The 15,794-nt window shown below is 39.2% G+C and overlaps 2 non-coding genes across 2 annotated transcripts; both read left to right on the top strand.

Moving 5' to 3' along the window:
* Window positions 1-7,058: 7,058 nt before the first annotated feature.
* LOC112774853 (small nucleolar RNA R71) lies at window positions 7,059-7,166 on the top strand. The gene has a single exon (XR_003189311.1). It is a non-coding gene; the product is annotated as a small nucleolar RNA R71 (small nucleolar RNA).
* Window positions 7,167-15,317: 8,151 nt separating this feature from the next.
* LOC112774852 (small nucleolar RNA R71) lies at window positions 15,318-15,425 on the top strand. The gene has a single exon (XR_003189310.1). It is a non-coding gene; the product is annotated as a small nucleolar RNA R71 (small nucleolar RNA).
* Window positions 15,426-15,794: the final 369 nt, after the last annotated feature.

The raw sequence follows: 15,794 nt of genomic DNA, 5'->3' as shown, positions 1-15,794 counted from the left end.
AAATTAACAAGAGATTTTATGTAATTAAAATAAAAATCCTTGAATGAAAGAATGATTAATTGGAAGAAAATAAATTATTAATTAGAAAAACTCTTAGCAAGGTATGAGAACTGGAAATTCCATCCTAGTTATCCTTATCAAGTGTGATGAGAATTATTTATTGCTCCCACTTAGTTAACCCTTACTAAATAAAGGAAAGTCAAGTGGACTAATCAATTTGATTTCTCAAGTCCTAGTCAACTCCTATGGAAAGACTAGCTTTAGAGGGATCCAAATCAACCAGCAAGAATTCCAATTTTCAATCAACTGCTGAGTTTGATAACTCAAGTGTCACCAATTACTTAACCAAAGCCAAAAAGGGGAGAAAATCTAATCGAATAAAAATGCCTTAAATTGGAAGCAGCAGTAACATAAATAAAAGAGAGAAATCTTAAATCTGAAATACTTCGAATTGTATTGAATCAAATTAAACATAGGAATCCATAAACCAATTTGGGAAAATAAACAAACTAAAGTAATAGAATGCATAAAAGTAGAAGAGAATATAAATTAAAGGAACATTGAATCTGGAATTGAAGAAATAACCATAAGCTAAAAAGAATCCTAATCCTAAAAACCTAAGAGACAGGAGAGAGCCTCTCTCTCTCTAAAACTACATCTAAAACCTAAAATTGTGAATGTTAAAAGTTGTCTCAATGAATGAATGCATTCTTCCACTTTATAGTCTCTAATCTGTGTTTTCTGGGTCGAAAACTGGGTCAAAAACAGCCCAGAAATCGCTCCCAGCAATTTCTGATATGTACAGGTTGCGGCAAAGTCACGCGTACACGTCCACGTGTTAGCATGGATTGGGTTTTTGCCAGGTCACATGTCCGCGTGATCCACACGTGCGCGTCATCTGTCTTCAGGGAAGCTATAGTAAATTATATATCGTTGCGAAGCCCCGGACGTTAACTTTCCAACGCAACTAGAACCGCGTCATTTGAACCTTTGTAGCTCAAGTTATGGTCGATTTAGTACCAAGAGGTCAGGCTGGACAGCTTTAGCAGTTCCTTCAGTTTCTTATATTCCTTCCACTTTTGCGTGCTTCCTTTCCATCTTCTAAGTCATTCCTGCCCTGTAATCTCTGAAAATACTTAACACACATATCACGGCATCGAATGGTAATAAGAGAGAATTAATATTTGGTAATTTAAAGGATTGGGAAGCAAGTTTCCAATAATGTAAAACCATGCAATTTATATGTATAAGTGAGTAAAGAATTGATATAAACCACTCAATTGAGCATAAGATAAACCATAAAATAGTGGTTTATTAATCTCCCCACACTTAAACATTAGCATGTCCTCATGCTTGGTATGCGAAATTGCTACTCAGGTTGTGAATTGTTGTTCGAAATTGATTCCCTGGCAATGGCACCAAAAACGGATGCACAGGACCATGGTCTAAACATATCTTCACAACTTCGCATAACTAACCAGCAAGTGCACTGGGTTGTCCAAGTAATACCTTACGTGAGTAAGGGTCAAATCCCACGGAGATTGTCGGTATGAAGCAAGCTATGGTCACCTTGTAAATCTCAGTCAAGCGGATATCAAACAGTAATGGGTTTTCGAAAATAATATAATAGAATAGGGATAGAGGTACTTATGTAAATCATTGGTAGGAATTTCAGATAAGCGAATGGAGATGCATTTTCGTTCCTCTGAACCTCTGCTTTCCTGCTATCTTCATCCAGTCAGTCTTACTCCTTTCCATGGCTGGCTTTATGTGATACATCACCATTGTCAACGGCTACTTTCGGTCATCTCTCGGGAAAATGATCCAATGCCCTGTCACGGCACGGCTAATCGTCTGGAGGCATCACCCTTGTCAATGGCTTCATCTTATCCTCTCAGTGAAAATGATCAACGCACCCTGTCACAGCACGGCTATTCATCTGTCGGTTCTCGATCATGCTGGAATAGGATTTACTATCCTTTTGCGTCTGTCACTAACGCCCTGCAATCGCGAGTTTGGAGCTCGTCACAGTCATTCATTCATTGAATCCTACTCGGAATACCACAGACAAGGTTTAGACCTTCCGGATTCTCTTGAATGCCGCCATCATTCTAGCTTATGCCACGAAGATTCTGGTTAGGAGATCTAAGAGATACTCATTCAGTCTAAGGTAGAACGGAAGTGGTTGTCAGGCACGCGTTCATAGGGAATGATGATGATTGTCACGTTCATCACATTCAAATTGAAGTACGAATGAATATCTTAGAAGCGAAATAAGATGAATTGAATAGAAAATAGTAGTACTTTGCATTAATCTTTGAGGAACAGCAGAGCTCCACACCTTAATCTATGGAGTGTAGAAACTCTACCGTTAAAAATACATAAGTGAAAGTCCAGGCATGGCCGAGAGGCCAGCCCTCAAGCGTGATCACAGGATCAAAATACAATCCAGGATGTCTAATACAATAGTAAAAGGTCCTATTTATAATAAACTAGTCACTAGGGTTTACATAAGTAAGTAATTGATGCATAAATCCACTTCCGGGGCCCACTTGGTGTGTGCTTGGGCTGAGCCTTAACTTTCCACGTGCAGAGGCCATTTGTGGAGTTGAACGCCAGGTTTTGATCCATTTCTGGCGTTCAACTCTGGTTTTTGATCCATTTCTGGCGCTGAACTCCAGAATTGGGTAGAGAGCTGGCATTGAACGCCAGTTTGCGTCGTCTATTCTTGGCCAAAGTATGGACTATTATATATTGATGGAAATCCCTGGATGTCTACTTTCCAACGCAATTGGAAGCGCGCCATTTCGAGTTCTGTAGCTACAGAAAATCCACTTTGAGTGCAGGGAGGTCAGAATCGAACAGCATCAGCAGTCCTTCTTCAACCTCTGAATATGATTTTTGCTCAAGTCCCTCAATTTCAGCCAGAAAATACCTGAAATCACAGAAAAATACACAAACTCATAGTAAAGTTCAGAAATGTGAATTTAGCATAAAAACTAATGAAAACATCCCTAAAAGTAACTAGATCCTACTAAAAACATGCTAAAAACAATGTCAAAAAGCGTATAAATTATCCGCTCATCACAACACCAAACTTAAATTGTTGCTTGTCCCCAAGCAACTGAAAATCAAATAGGATAAAAAGAAGAGAATATACTATAAATTCCAGACTATCAATGAAATATAGCTTCAATCATATGAGCGGGACTTGTAGCTTTTTGCCTCTTGAATAGTTTTGGCATCTCACTTTATCCATTGAGGTTCAGAATGATTGGCATCTATAGGAACTCAGAGTTTAGATAGTGTTATTGGTTCTCCTAGTTCAGTATGATGATTCTTGAACACAGCTTCTTTATGAGTCTTGGCCGTGGCCCTAAGCACTTTATTTTCCAGTATTACCACCGGATACATAAATGCCACAGACACATAACTGGGTGAACCTTTTCAAATTGTGACTCAGCTTTGCTAAAGTCCCCAATTAGAGGTGTCCAGGGTTCTTAAGCACACTCTTTTTTTTTTTGCTTTGGACATTGACTTTAACCGCTCAGTCTCAAGTTTTCACTTGACACCTACACGCCACAAGCACATGGTTAGGGACAGCTTGGTTTAGCCGCTTAGACCAGGATTTTATTCCTTTAGGCCCTCCTATCCACTGATGCTCAAAGCCTTGGGATCCTTTTTATTTACCCTTACCTTTTGGTTTTAAGGGTTATTGGCTTTTTGCTCTTGCCTCTTGGTTTTAAGAGCTTTGGCTTTTTCTGCTTGCTTTTTCTTTTTCTTTCTATTTTTTTTTGCCTATTTTTTTTTCTGTAAGCTTTGTTCTTTGCTGCTTTTTCTTGCTTCAAGAATCATTTTTATGATTTTTCAGATTATCAAATAACATGTCTCCTAGTCATCATTCTTTCAAGAACCAACATATTTAACATTCTTAAACAACAACTTAAAAAGACATATGCACTGTTCAAGCATACATTCAGAAAACAAGAAGCCTTGTCACCACATCAATATAATTAAACTAAGTTCAAGGATAAATTCGAAACTCATGTACTTCTTGTTCTTTTGAATTAAAACATTTTTCATTTAAGAGAGGTGATGGATTCATAGGACATTCATAACTTTAAGACAGAGTTACTAACTACTAATGATCATGTAATAAAGACACAAACATAGATAAGCACATAACATAGAAAACAAAACAGAAGAAATAAGAACAAGGAATGAATCCACCTTAGTGATGGTGGCGTTTCCTTCTTGAGGAACCAATGATGTCCTTGAGCTCTTCTATGTCTCTTCCTTGTCTTTGTTGCTCCTCCCTCATTGCTTTTTGATCTTCTTTAATTTCATGAAGGATGATGGAGTGCTCTTGATGTTCCACCCTTAATAGTCCCATGTTGGAACTTAATTCTCCTAGGGAGGTGTTGATTTGCTCTTAATACTTATGTGGAGGGAAGTGCATCCCCTGAGGTATCTCAGGGATCTCTTGATTTGCAGCCACATGCTCTACTACTGAGCTATAGACCCTTGAGCTGAATCTTTCCATCTCCCATGACTCGGAGGTGGAAGCCTTTGTCTTCCCTTCCCCTCTTTTAGAGGTTTAGCTGCCATCAATGGTAATGGAAAAACAAAAAGCTTATGCTTTTACCACACCAAACTTAGAATGTTGCTCGCCCTCGAGCAATAGAAGAAAGAATAATAGAAGAAGAAGAAGAAAATGTGGAGAAGAGGGGGAGGTGTGTTTCGGCCAAGAAGAGAAGAGAGGGTGGTGTGTATGAATGTGAGTGGTGAATGGAAAGCAGAAGGGATGATCATGAATGGAGAGAGAGAGAGGGTGAGGTGGGTGGGGATCCTGCGGGGTCCATAGATCCTGAGATGATCCTGTGGGATCCACAGATCCTGAGATGATCCTGTGGGGTCCACAGATCCTGAGGTGTTCAAGGATTTACAACCTTGCACCAAATTAGGCATGTAAAATGCCCTTGCACACAACTCTGGGCGTTCAGCGCCAGGTTGGTGCCCATTTTGGGCGTTCAACGCCCATTTGTTGCCATTTCTGGCGTTGAACGCCAGAACCATGCTTGTTCTGGGCGTTCAGCGCCAGGATGTTGCCCATTTTGGGTGTTCAGCGCCAGAACCATGCTCTGTTCTGGCGTTGAACGCCAGGTAGATGCTTCCTCCAGGGTGTGATTTTTCTTCTGCTGTTTTTGATTCTGTTTTCAATTTTTCTATTTATTTTTTGACTCCACATGATCATGAACCTATAAAGACATGAAAAACAATGAAAATAAAAATTAGATAAATAAACATTGGGTTGCCTCCCAACAAGCGCTTCTTTAATATCAATAGCTTGACAGTGGGCTCTTCATGGAGCCTCACAGGTGTGCAGAGCTTTGTTGAGACTCCCCAACACCAAACTTAGAGCTTGGATATGGGAGTTCAACACTAAACTTAGAATTTGGTTGTGGCCTCCCAACACCAAACTTAGAGTTTGACTGTGGGGGCTTTGGTTGACTCTGCTTTGAGAGAAGCTTTTCATGCTTCCTCTCCATGGTTGCAGAGAGAGATCCTTGAGTTTTAAACACAAGGGAGTCCTCATTCATTTGGAGGACTAATTCTCCTCTGTCAACATCAATCACAGCTCTTGCTGTGGCCAGGAAAGGTCTTCCTAGGATAATGGATTCATCCTCTTCCTTTCCAGTGTCCAGGACTATGAAATCAGCAGGGATGTAAAGGCCCTCAACCTTTACTAACACGTCCTCTACTTGTCCATAAGCCTATTTTCTTAAATTGTATGCCATCTCTAATGAGATTTTAGCAGCTTGCACCCCATAGATTCCCAGTTTCTCTATTATAGAGAGGGGCATGAGGTTTATTCCTGAACCAAGGTCACACAGAGCCTTAAAGATCATGGTGCCTATGGTACAAGATATTATGAACTTTCCAGGATCCTGTTTCTTCTGAGGTAATGTCAGTTGATCCAGATCACTTAGTTCATTGATGAACAAGGGAGGTTCAACTTCCCAGTTATCAATACCAAATAATTTGGCATTCACCTTCATGATTGCACCAAGGAACTTGGCAGCTTGCTCTTCAGTAACATCCTCATTCTCTTCAGAAGAGGAATACTCATCAGAGCTCATGAAGGGCATAAGGAGGTTCAATGGAATCTCTATGGTCTCTAGATGAGCCTCAGAGTCCTTTGGTTCCTCAGAGGGAAGCTCCTTATTGGTCACTGGACGTCCCAGGAGGTCTTCCTCCTTGGGATTCACGTCCTCTCCTTCCCTTACAGGTTCGGCCATGGTGCTTATGTCAATGGCCTTGCACTCTCCTTTTGGATTCTCTTCTGTATTGCTTGGGAGAGTACTAGGAGGGATTTCAGTGATCCTTTTACTCAGCTGGCTCACTTGTGCTTCCAAATTTCTAATGGAAGACCTTGTTTCATTCATGAAACTTACAGTGGCCTTAGATAGATCAGAGACTAAGTTTGCTAAGCTAGATGGATTCTGCTCAGAATTCTCTGTCTGTTGCTGAGTAGATGATGGAAAAGGCTTGCTATTGCTAAACCTGTTTCTTCCACCATTATTAAAGCCTTGTTGAGGCTTTTGATCCTTCTATAAGAAATTTGGATGATTTCTCCATGATGAGTTATAGGTGTTTCCATAAGGTTCACCTAAGTAATTCACCTCTGCTATTGCAGGGTTCTCAGGATCATAAGCTTCTTCTTCAGAAGATGCCTCTTGAGTGTTGTTGGATGCAGCTTGCATTCCATTCAGACTCTGGGAAATCATATTGACTTGCTGAGTCAATATTTTGTTCTGAGCCAATATGGCATTCAGAGTATCAATTTCAAGAACTCCCTTCTTCATAGGCGTCCCATTATTCACAGGATTCCTTTCAGAAGTGTACATGAATTGGTTATTTGCAACCATGTCAATGAGTTCTTGAGCTTCTGCAGGCGTTTTCTTCAGGTGAATGGATCCACCTGCAGAGGTATCCAATGACATCTTAGATAACTCAGACAGACCATCATAGAATATATCCAGGATGGTCCATTCTGAAAGCATGTCAGAAGGACACTTTTTGGTCAGTCCTTTGTATCTCTCCCAAGCTTCATAGAGGGATTCACCTTCTTTTTGTCTGAAGGTTTGAACATCCACTCTAAGCTTACTCAGCTTTTGAGGAGGAAAGAACTTGGCTAGGAAGGCCTTGACCAGCTTATCCCAAGAGTTCAGACTATCCTTAGGTTGAGAGTCCAACCATACTCTAGCTCTGTCTCTTACAGTAAAAGGGAAAAGCATGAGCCTGTAGACTTCAGGATCTACTCCATTAGTCTTAACAGTATCACATATCTGCAAGAATTCAGTTAAGAACTGAAAAGGATCTTCAGATGGAAGTCCATGAAACTTGCAGTTCTGCTGCATCAGAGAAACTAATTGAGGTTTCAGCTCAAAGTTGTTTGCTCCAATGGCAGGAATGGAGATGCTTCTTCCATGTAAATTGGAATTTGGTGCAGTAAAGTCACCAAGCATTCTCCTTGCATTGTTGTTGGGTTCGGCTGCCATCTCCTTTACTTGTTCGAAATTTTCAATCAAGTTGTCTCTGGATTGTTGTAATTTAGCTTCTCTTAATTTTCTCTTCAGAGTCTTTTTAGGTTCTGGATCAGCTTCAACAAGAATGCCTTTTTCTCTATCCCTGCTCATAAGAAAGAAGAGAGAAAAAGAAAAGAAGAGGAATCATCTATGTCACAGTAAAGAGGTTCCTTATTGTTAGTAGAAGAAAAGAAGAAGAGAAAAATCTGAACTCAGAAAGAGAGAGAGAGGGTTCGGATTTTTGGTGGGTGAGGGAGAGATGTTAGTAGATGAATAAATAAATAGAATAAGATGAGAGAGGGGAAATTTTGAAAATAATTTTTGAAAAAGAGTTAGTGATTTTTGAAAATAGTTTTTGAAAAAGGTTAGTGGTTTTTTTCGAAAATAAAAATCACAATTTAAATTAATTAGTTAATTAAAAAGAAATTTTGAAAAAGGGGGGAATATTTTTGAAAATTAAAGAGAGAGAGAGTTAGTTAGGTGGTTTTGAAAAGGGTAAGAAACAAACAAAAAGTTAGTTAGTTAGTTGAAACAAATTTTGAAAATCAATTTTGAAAAGATAGGAAGTTAGGAAGTTAGAAAAGATATTTTGAAATCAAATTTTTGAAAAAGATATGATGAGAAGATATTTTTGAAAAGATATGATAGAAATTAGTTTTTGAAAAAGATTTGATTTTTAAAATCACAATTAATGACTTGATTCATAAGAAATCACAAGATATGATTCTAGAACTTAAAGTTTGAATCTTTCTTAACAAGTAAGTAACAAACATGAAATTTTTGAACCAAAACATTAATTGATTATGTTATTTTCGAAAATTTGATATAAAAATAAGAAAAAGATTTTTGAAAAATATTTTTTAGAATTTTCGAAAATAACTAAGAAATTTGAAAAAGATTTGATTTTTGAAAAGGATTTTGAAAAAGATAAGATTTTCAAATTGAAAATTTGATTTGACTCATAAGAAACAACTTGATTTTAAAATTTTTTTGAAAAAGTCAATCCAATTTTCGAATTTGATGAGAGAAAAAGGGAAAGATATTTTTTTGATTTTTGAATTTTTATGATGAGAGAGAAAAACATGAAAATTATGCAATGCATGAATTTTTTAGATCAAAACAGTGAATGCATGCAAGAATGCTATGAGTGTCAAGATGAACACCAAGAACACTATAAAGATCATGATGAACATCAAGAACACAATTTTGAAAAATTTTTAATGCAAAGAAAACATGCAAGACACCAAACTTAGAATTCTTTAATGCTTAGACACTAAGGATTCAAGAATGCATATGAAAAACACTAAACAACACAAAACAAAAAATCATCAAGATCAAACAAGAAGACTTACCAAGAACAACTTGAAGATCATGAAGAACACTATGAATGCATGAAATTTTCGAAAAATGCAAGATGCACATGCAATTGACACCAAACTTATAACATGACTCAAGACTCAAACAAGAAACATGAAATATTTTTTATTTTTATGATTTTCTAAATTTTTTTGGATTTTTTTATTTTATATTTTTCGAAAAATTATTTTGAAAAAGAAAAATAAGGATTCCAAAATTTTTTAATATGAATTCCAGGAATCTTATGCTCTAAAGCTCCAATCAAAGGGTCAGGCATGGCTTAATAGCCAGCCAAGCTTTAGTATGTAACTCAGACATGACACGCCTGACATACCCTATCCAGAAGGATTGGGCATGGCTCCACTAAGGTGATTAGTTGAAGACCAATCCCAAAGGAGTTTGGATATGGCTTTACAGCCAGCCAGGCTTCAACATGCTTCATGAAACACTAGAATTCATTCTTAAAAATTTTGAAGAAAAATATATTTTTGAAAACAGTTTTATTTTAAAAAATTTTTCGAAAACAAAGAAGAAAATTTTGAAAGATTTTTGAAAAAAAAAAAATTTTTTGAAAACAAAACAAAAAGAAAATTACCTAATTTGAGCAACAAGATGAACCGTCAGTTGTCCAAACTCGAACAATCCCCGGCAACGGCGCCAAAAACTTGGTATGCGAAATTGCTACTCAGGTTGTGAATTGTTGTTCAAAATTGATTCCCTGGCAATGGCACCAAAAACGGATGCACAGGACCATGGTCTAAACATATCTTCACAACTTCGCATAACTAACCAGCAAGTGCACTGGGTCGTCCAAGTAATACCTTACGTGAGTAAGGGTCGAATCCCACGGAGATTGTCGGTATGAAGCAAGCTATGGTCACCTTGTAAATCTCAGTCAGGCGGATATCAAACAGTAATGGGTTTTCGAAAATAATATAATAGAATAGGGATAGAGGTACTTATGTCAATCATTGGTAGGAATTTCAGATAAGCGAATGGAGATGCTTTTTCGTTCTTCTGAACCCCTGCTTTCCTGCTATCTTCATCCAGTCAGTCTTACTCCTTTCCATGGCTGGCTTTATGTGATACATCACCATTGTCAACGGCTACTTTCGGTCATCTCTCAGGAAAATGATCCAATGCCCTGTCACGGCACGGCTAATCGTCTGGAGGCATCACCCTTGTCAATGGCTTCATCTTATCCTCTCAGTGAAAATGATCAATGCACCCTGTCACGGCACGGCTATTCATCTGTCGGTTCTCGATCATGCTGGAATAGGATTTACTATCCTTTTGCGTCTGTCACTAACGCCCCGCAATTGCGAGTTTGGAGCTCGTCACAGTCATTCATTCATTGAATCCTACTCGGAATACCACAGACAAGGTTTAGACCTTCCGGATTCTCTTGAATGCCGCCATCATTCTAGCTTACGCCACGAAGATTCTGGTTAGGAGATCTAAGAGATACTCATTTAGTCTAAGGTAGAACGGAAGTGGTTGTCAGGCACGCGTTCATAGGGAATGATGATGATTGTCACGTTCATCACATTCAGATTGAAGTACGAATGAATATCTTAGAAGCGAAATAAGGTGAATTGAATAGAAAATAGTAGTACTTTGCATTAATCTTTGAGGAACAGCAGAGCTCCACACCTTAATCTATGGAGTGTAGAAACTCTACCGTTAAAAATACATAAGTGAAAGTCCAGGCATGGCCGAGAGGCCAGCCCTCAAGCGTGATCACAGGATCAAAATACAATCCAGGATGTCTAATACAATAGTAAAAGGTCCTATTTATAATAAACTAGTCACTAGGGTTTACATAAGTAAGTAATTGATGCATAAATCCACTTCCGGGGCCCACTTGGTGTGTGCTTGGGCTGAGCCTTAACTTTCCACGTGCAGAGGCCATTTGTGGAGTTGAACGCCAGGTTTTGATCCATTTCTGGCGTTCAACTCTGGTTTTTTATCCATTTCTGGCGCTGAACTCCAGAATTGGGCAGAGAGCTGGCGTTGAACGCCAGTTTGCGTCATCTATTCTTGGCCAAAGTATAGACTATTATATATTGCTGGAAAGCCCTGGATGTCTACTTTCCAACGCAATTGGAAGCGCGCCATTTCGAGTTCTGTAGCTACAGAAAATCCACTTTGAGTGCAGGGAGGTCAGAATCGAACAGCATCAGCAGTCCTTCTTCAACCTCTGAATATGATTTTTGCTCAAGTCCCTCAATTTCAGCCAGAAAATACCTGAAATCACAGAAAAATACACAAACTCATAGTAAAGTTCAGAAATGTGAATTTAGCATAAAAACTAATGAAAACATCCCTAAAAGTAACTAGATCCTACTAAAAACATGCTAAAAACAATGTCAAAAAGCGTATAAATTATCCGCTCATCACAACACCAAACTTAAATTGTTGCTTGTCCCCAAGCAACTGAAAATCAAATAGGATAAAAAGAAGAGAATATACTATAAATTCCAGACTATCAATGAAATATAGCTTCAATCATATGAGCGGGACTTGTAGCTTTTTGCCTCTTGAATAGTTTTGGCATCTCACTTTATCCATTGAGGTTCAGAATGATTGGCATCTATAGGAACTCAGAGTTTAGATAGTGTTATTGGTTCTCCTAGTTCAGTATGATGATTCTTGAACACAGCTTCTTTATAAGTCTTGGCCGTGGCCCTAAGCACTTTATTTTCCAGTATTACCACCGGATACATAAATGCCACAGACACATAACTGGGTGAACCTTTTCAAATTGTGACTCAGCTTTGCTAAAGTCCCCAATTAGAGGTGTCCAGGGTTCTTAAGCACACTCTTTTTTTTTTTGCTTTGGACCTTGACTTTAACCGCTCAGTCTCAAGTTTTCACTTGACACCTACACGCCACAAGCACATGGTTAGGGACAGCTTGGTTTAGCCGCTTAGACCAGGATTTTATTCCTTTAGGCCCTCCTATCCACTGATGCTCAAAGCCTTGGGATCCTTTTTATTTACCCTTACCTTTTGGTTTTAAGGGTTATTGGCTTTTTGCTCTTGCCTCTTGGTTTTAAGAGCTTTGGCTTTTTCTGCTTGCTTTTTCTTTTTCTTTCTATTTTTTTTTGCCTATTTTTTTTTCTGTAAGCTTTGTTCTTTGCTGCTTTTTCTTGCTTCAAGAATCATTTTTATGATTTTTCAGATTATCAAATAACATGTCTCCTAGTCATCATTCTTTCAAGAACCAACATATTTAACATTCTTAAACAACAACTTAAAAAGACATATGCACTGTTCAAGCATACATTCAGAAAACAAGAAGCCTTGTCACCACATCAATATAATTAAACTAAGTTCAAGGATAAATTCGAAACTCATGTACTTCTTGTTCTTTTGAATTAAAACATTTTTCATTTAAGAGAGGTGATGGATTCATAGGACATTCATAACTTTAAGACAGAGTTACTAACTACTAATGATCATGTAATAAAGACACAAACATAGATAAGCACATAACATAGAAAACAAAAAACAGAAGAAATAAGAACAAGGAATGAATCCACCTTAGTGATGGTGGCGTTTCCTTCTTGAGGAACCAATGATGTCCTTGAGCTCTTCTATGTCTCTTCCTTGTCTTTGTTGCTCCTCCCTCATTGCTTTTTGATCTTCTTTAATTTCATGAAGGATGATGGAGTGCTCTTGATGTTCCACCCTTAATAGTCCCATGTTGGAACTTAATTCTCCTAGGGAGGTGTTGATTTGCTCCTAATACTTATGTGGAGGGAAGTGCATCCCCTGAGGTATCTCAGGGATCTCTTGATTTGCAGCCACATGCTCTACTACTGAGCTATAGACCCTTGAGCTGAATCTTTCCATCTCCCATGACTCGGAGGTGGAAGCCTTTGTCTTCCCTTCCCCTCTTTTAGAGGTTTAGCTGCCATCAATGGTAATGGAAAAACAAAAAGCTTATGCTTTTACCACACCAAACTTAGAATGTTGCTCGCCCTCGAGCAATAGAAGAAAGAATAATAGAAGAAGAAGAAGAAAATGTGGAGAAGAGGGGGAGGTGTGTTTCGGCCAAGAAGAGAAGAGAGGGTGGTGTGTATGAATGTGAGTGGTGAATGGAAAGCAGAAGGGATGATCATGAATGGAGAGAGAGAGAGGGTGAGGTGGGTGGGGATCCTGCGGGGTCCATAGATCCTGAGATGATCCTGTGGGATCCACAGATCCTGAGATGATCCTGTGGGGTCCACAGATCCTGAGGTGTTCAAGGATTTACAACCTTGCACCAAATTAGGCATGTAAAATGCCCTTGCACACAACTCTGGGCGTTCAGCGCCAGGTTGGTGCCCATTTTGGGCGTTCAACGCCCATTTGTTGCCATTTCTGGCGTTGAACGCCAGAACCATGCTTGTTCTGGGCGTTCAGCGCCAGGATGTTGCCCATTTTGGGTGTTCAGCGCCAGAACCATGCTCTGTTCTGGCGTTGAACGCCAGGTAGATGCTTCCTCCAGGGTGTGATTTTTCTTCTGCTGTTTTTGATTCTGTTTTCAATTTTTCTATTTATTTTTTGACTCCACATGATCATGAACCTATAAAGACATGAAAAACAATGAAAATAAAAATTAGATAAATAAACATTGGGTTGCCTCCCAACAAGCGCTTCTTTAATATCAATAGCTTGACAGTGGGCTCTTCATGGAGCCTCACAGGTGTGCAGAGCTTTGTTGAGACTCCCCAACACCAAACTTAGAGCTTGGATATGGGAGTTCAACACTAAACTTAGAATTTGGTTGTGGCCTCCCAACACCAAACTTAGAGTTTGACTGTGGGGGCTTTGGTTGACTCTGCTTTGAGAGAAGCTTTTCATGCTTCCTCTCCATGGTTGCAGAGAGAGATCCTTGAGTTTTAAACACAAGGGAGTCCTCATTCATTTGGAGGACTAATTCTCCTCTGTCAACATCAATCGCAGCTCTTGCTGTGGCCAGGAAAGGTCTTCCTAGGATAATGGATTCATCCTCTTCCTTTCCAATGTCCAGGACTATGAAATCAGCAGGGATGTAAAGGCCCTCAACCTTTACTAACACGTCCTCTACTTGTCCATAAGCCTATTTTCTTAAATTGTCTGCCATCTCTAATGAGATTTTAGCAGCTTGCACCCCATAGATTCCCAGTTTCTCTATTACAGAGAGGGGCATGAGGTTTATTCCTGAACCAAGGTCACACAGAGCCTTAAAGATCATGGTGCCTATGGTACAAGATATTATGAACTTTCCAGGATCCTGTTTCTTCTGAGGTAATGTCAGTTGATCCAGATCACTTAGTTCATTGATGAACAAGGGAGGTTCAACTTCCCAGTTATCAATACCAAATAATTTGGCATTCACCTTCATGATTGCACCAAGGAACTTGGCAGCTTGCTCTTCAGTAACATCCTCATTCTCTTCAGAAGAGGAATACTCATCAGAGCTTATGAAGGGCATAAGGAGGTTCAATGGAATCTCTATGGTCTCTAGATGAGCCTCAGAGTCCTTTGGTTCCTCAGAGGGAAGCTCCTTATTGGTCACTGGACGTCCCAGGAGGTCTTCCTCCTTGGGATTCACGTCCTCTCCTTCCCTTACAGGTTCGGCCATGGTGCTTATGTCAATGGCCTTGCACTCTCCTTTTGGATTCTCTTCTGTATTGCTTGGGAGAGTACTAGGAGGGATTTCAGTGATCCTTTTACTCAGCTGGCTCACTTGTGCTTCCAAATTTCTAATGGAAGACCTTGTTTCATTCATGAAACTTACAGTGGCCTTAGATAGATCAGAGACTAAGTTTGCTAAGCTAGATGGATTCTGCTCAGAATTCTCTGTCTGTTGCTGAGTAGATGATGGAAAAGGCTTGCTATTGCTAAACCTGTTTCTTCCACCATTATTAAAGCCTTGTTGAGGCTTTTGATCCTTCTATAAGAAATTTGGATGATTTCTCCATGATGAGTTATAGGTGTTTCCATAAGGTTCACCTAAGTAATTCACCTCTGCTATTGCAGGGTTCTCAGGATCATAAGCTTCTTCTTCAGAAGATGCCTCTTGAGTGTTGTTGGATGCAGCTTGCATTCCATTCAGACTCTGGGAAATCATATTGACTTGCTGAGTCAATATTTTGTTCTGAGCCAATATGGCATTCAGAGTATCAATTTCAAGAACTCCCTTCTTCATAGGCGTCCCATTATTCACAGGATTCCTTTCAGAAGTGTACATGAATTGGTTATTTGCAACCATGTCAATGAGTTCTTGAGCTTCTGCAGGCGTTTTCTTCAGGTGAATGGATCCACCTGCAGAGGTATCCAATGACATCTTAGATAACTCAGACAGACCATCATAGAATATATCCAGGATGGTCCATTCTGAAAGCATGTCAGAAGGACACTTTTTGGTCAGTCCTTTGTATCTCTCCCAAGCTTCATAGAGGGATTCACCTTCTTTTTGTCTGAAGGTTTGAACATCCACTCTAAGCTTACTCAGCTTTTGAGGAGGAAAGAACTTGGCTAGGAAGGCCTTGACCAGCTTATCCCAAGAGTTCAGACTATCCTTAGGTTGAGAGTCCAACCATACTCTAGCTCTGTCTCTTACAGTAAAAGGGAAAAGCATGAGCCTGTAGACTTCAGGATCTACTCCATTAGTCTTAACAGTATCACATATCTGCAAGAATTCAGTTAAGAACTGAAAAGGATCTTCAGATGGAAGTCCATGAAACTTGCAGTTCTGCTGCATCAGAGAAACTAATTGAGGTTTCAGCTCAAAGTTGTTTGCTCCAATGGCAGGAATGGAGATGCTTCTTCCATGTAAATTGGAATTTGGTGCAGTAAAGTCACCAAGCATTCTCCT

Source organism: Arachis hypogaea, chromosome 18, assembly GCF_003086295.3.
Source record: "Arachis hypogaea cultivar Tifrunner chromosome 18, arahy.Tifrunner.gnm2.J5K5, whole genome shotgun sequence".
NCBI lineage: Eukaryota > Viridiplantae > Streptophyta > Magnoliopsida > Fabales > Fabaceae > Arachis > Arachis hypogaea.
The sequence above is the reverse complement of the archived record's forward strand: the minus strand, read 5'-3'. Positions and strand labels throughout refer to the sequence as shown.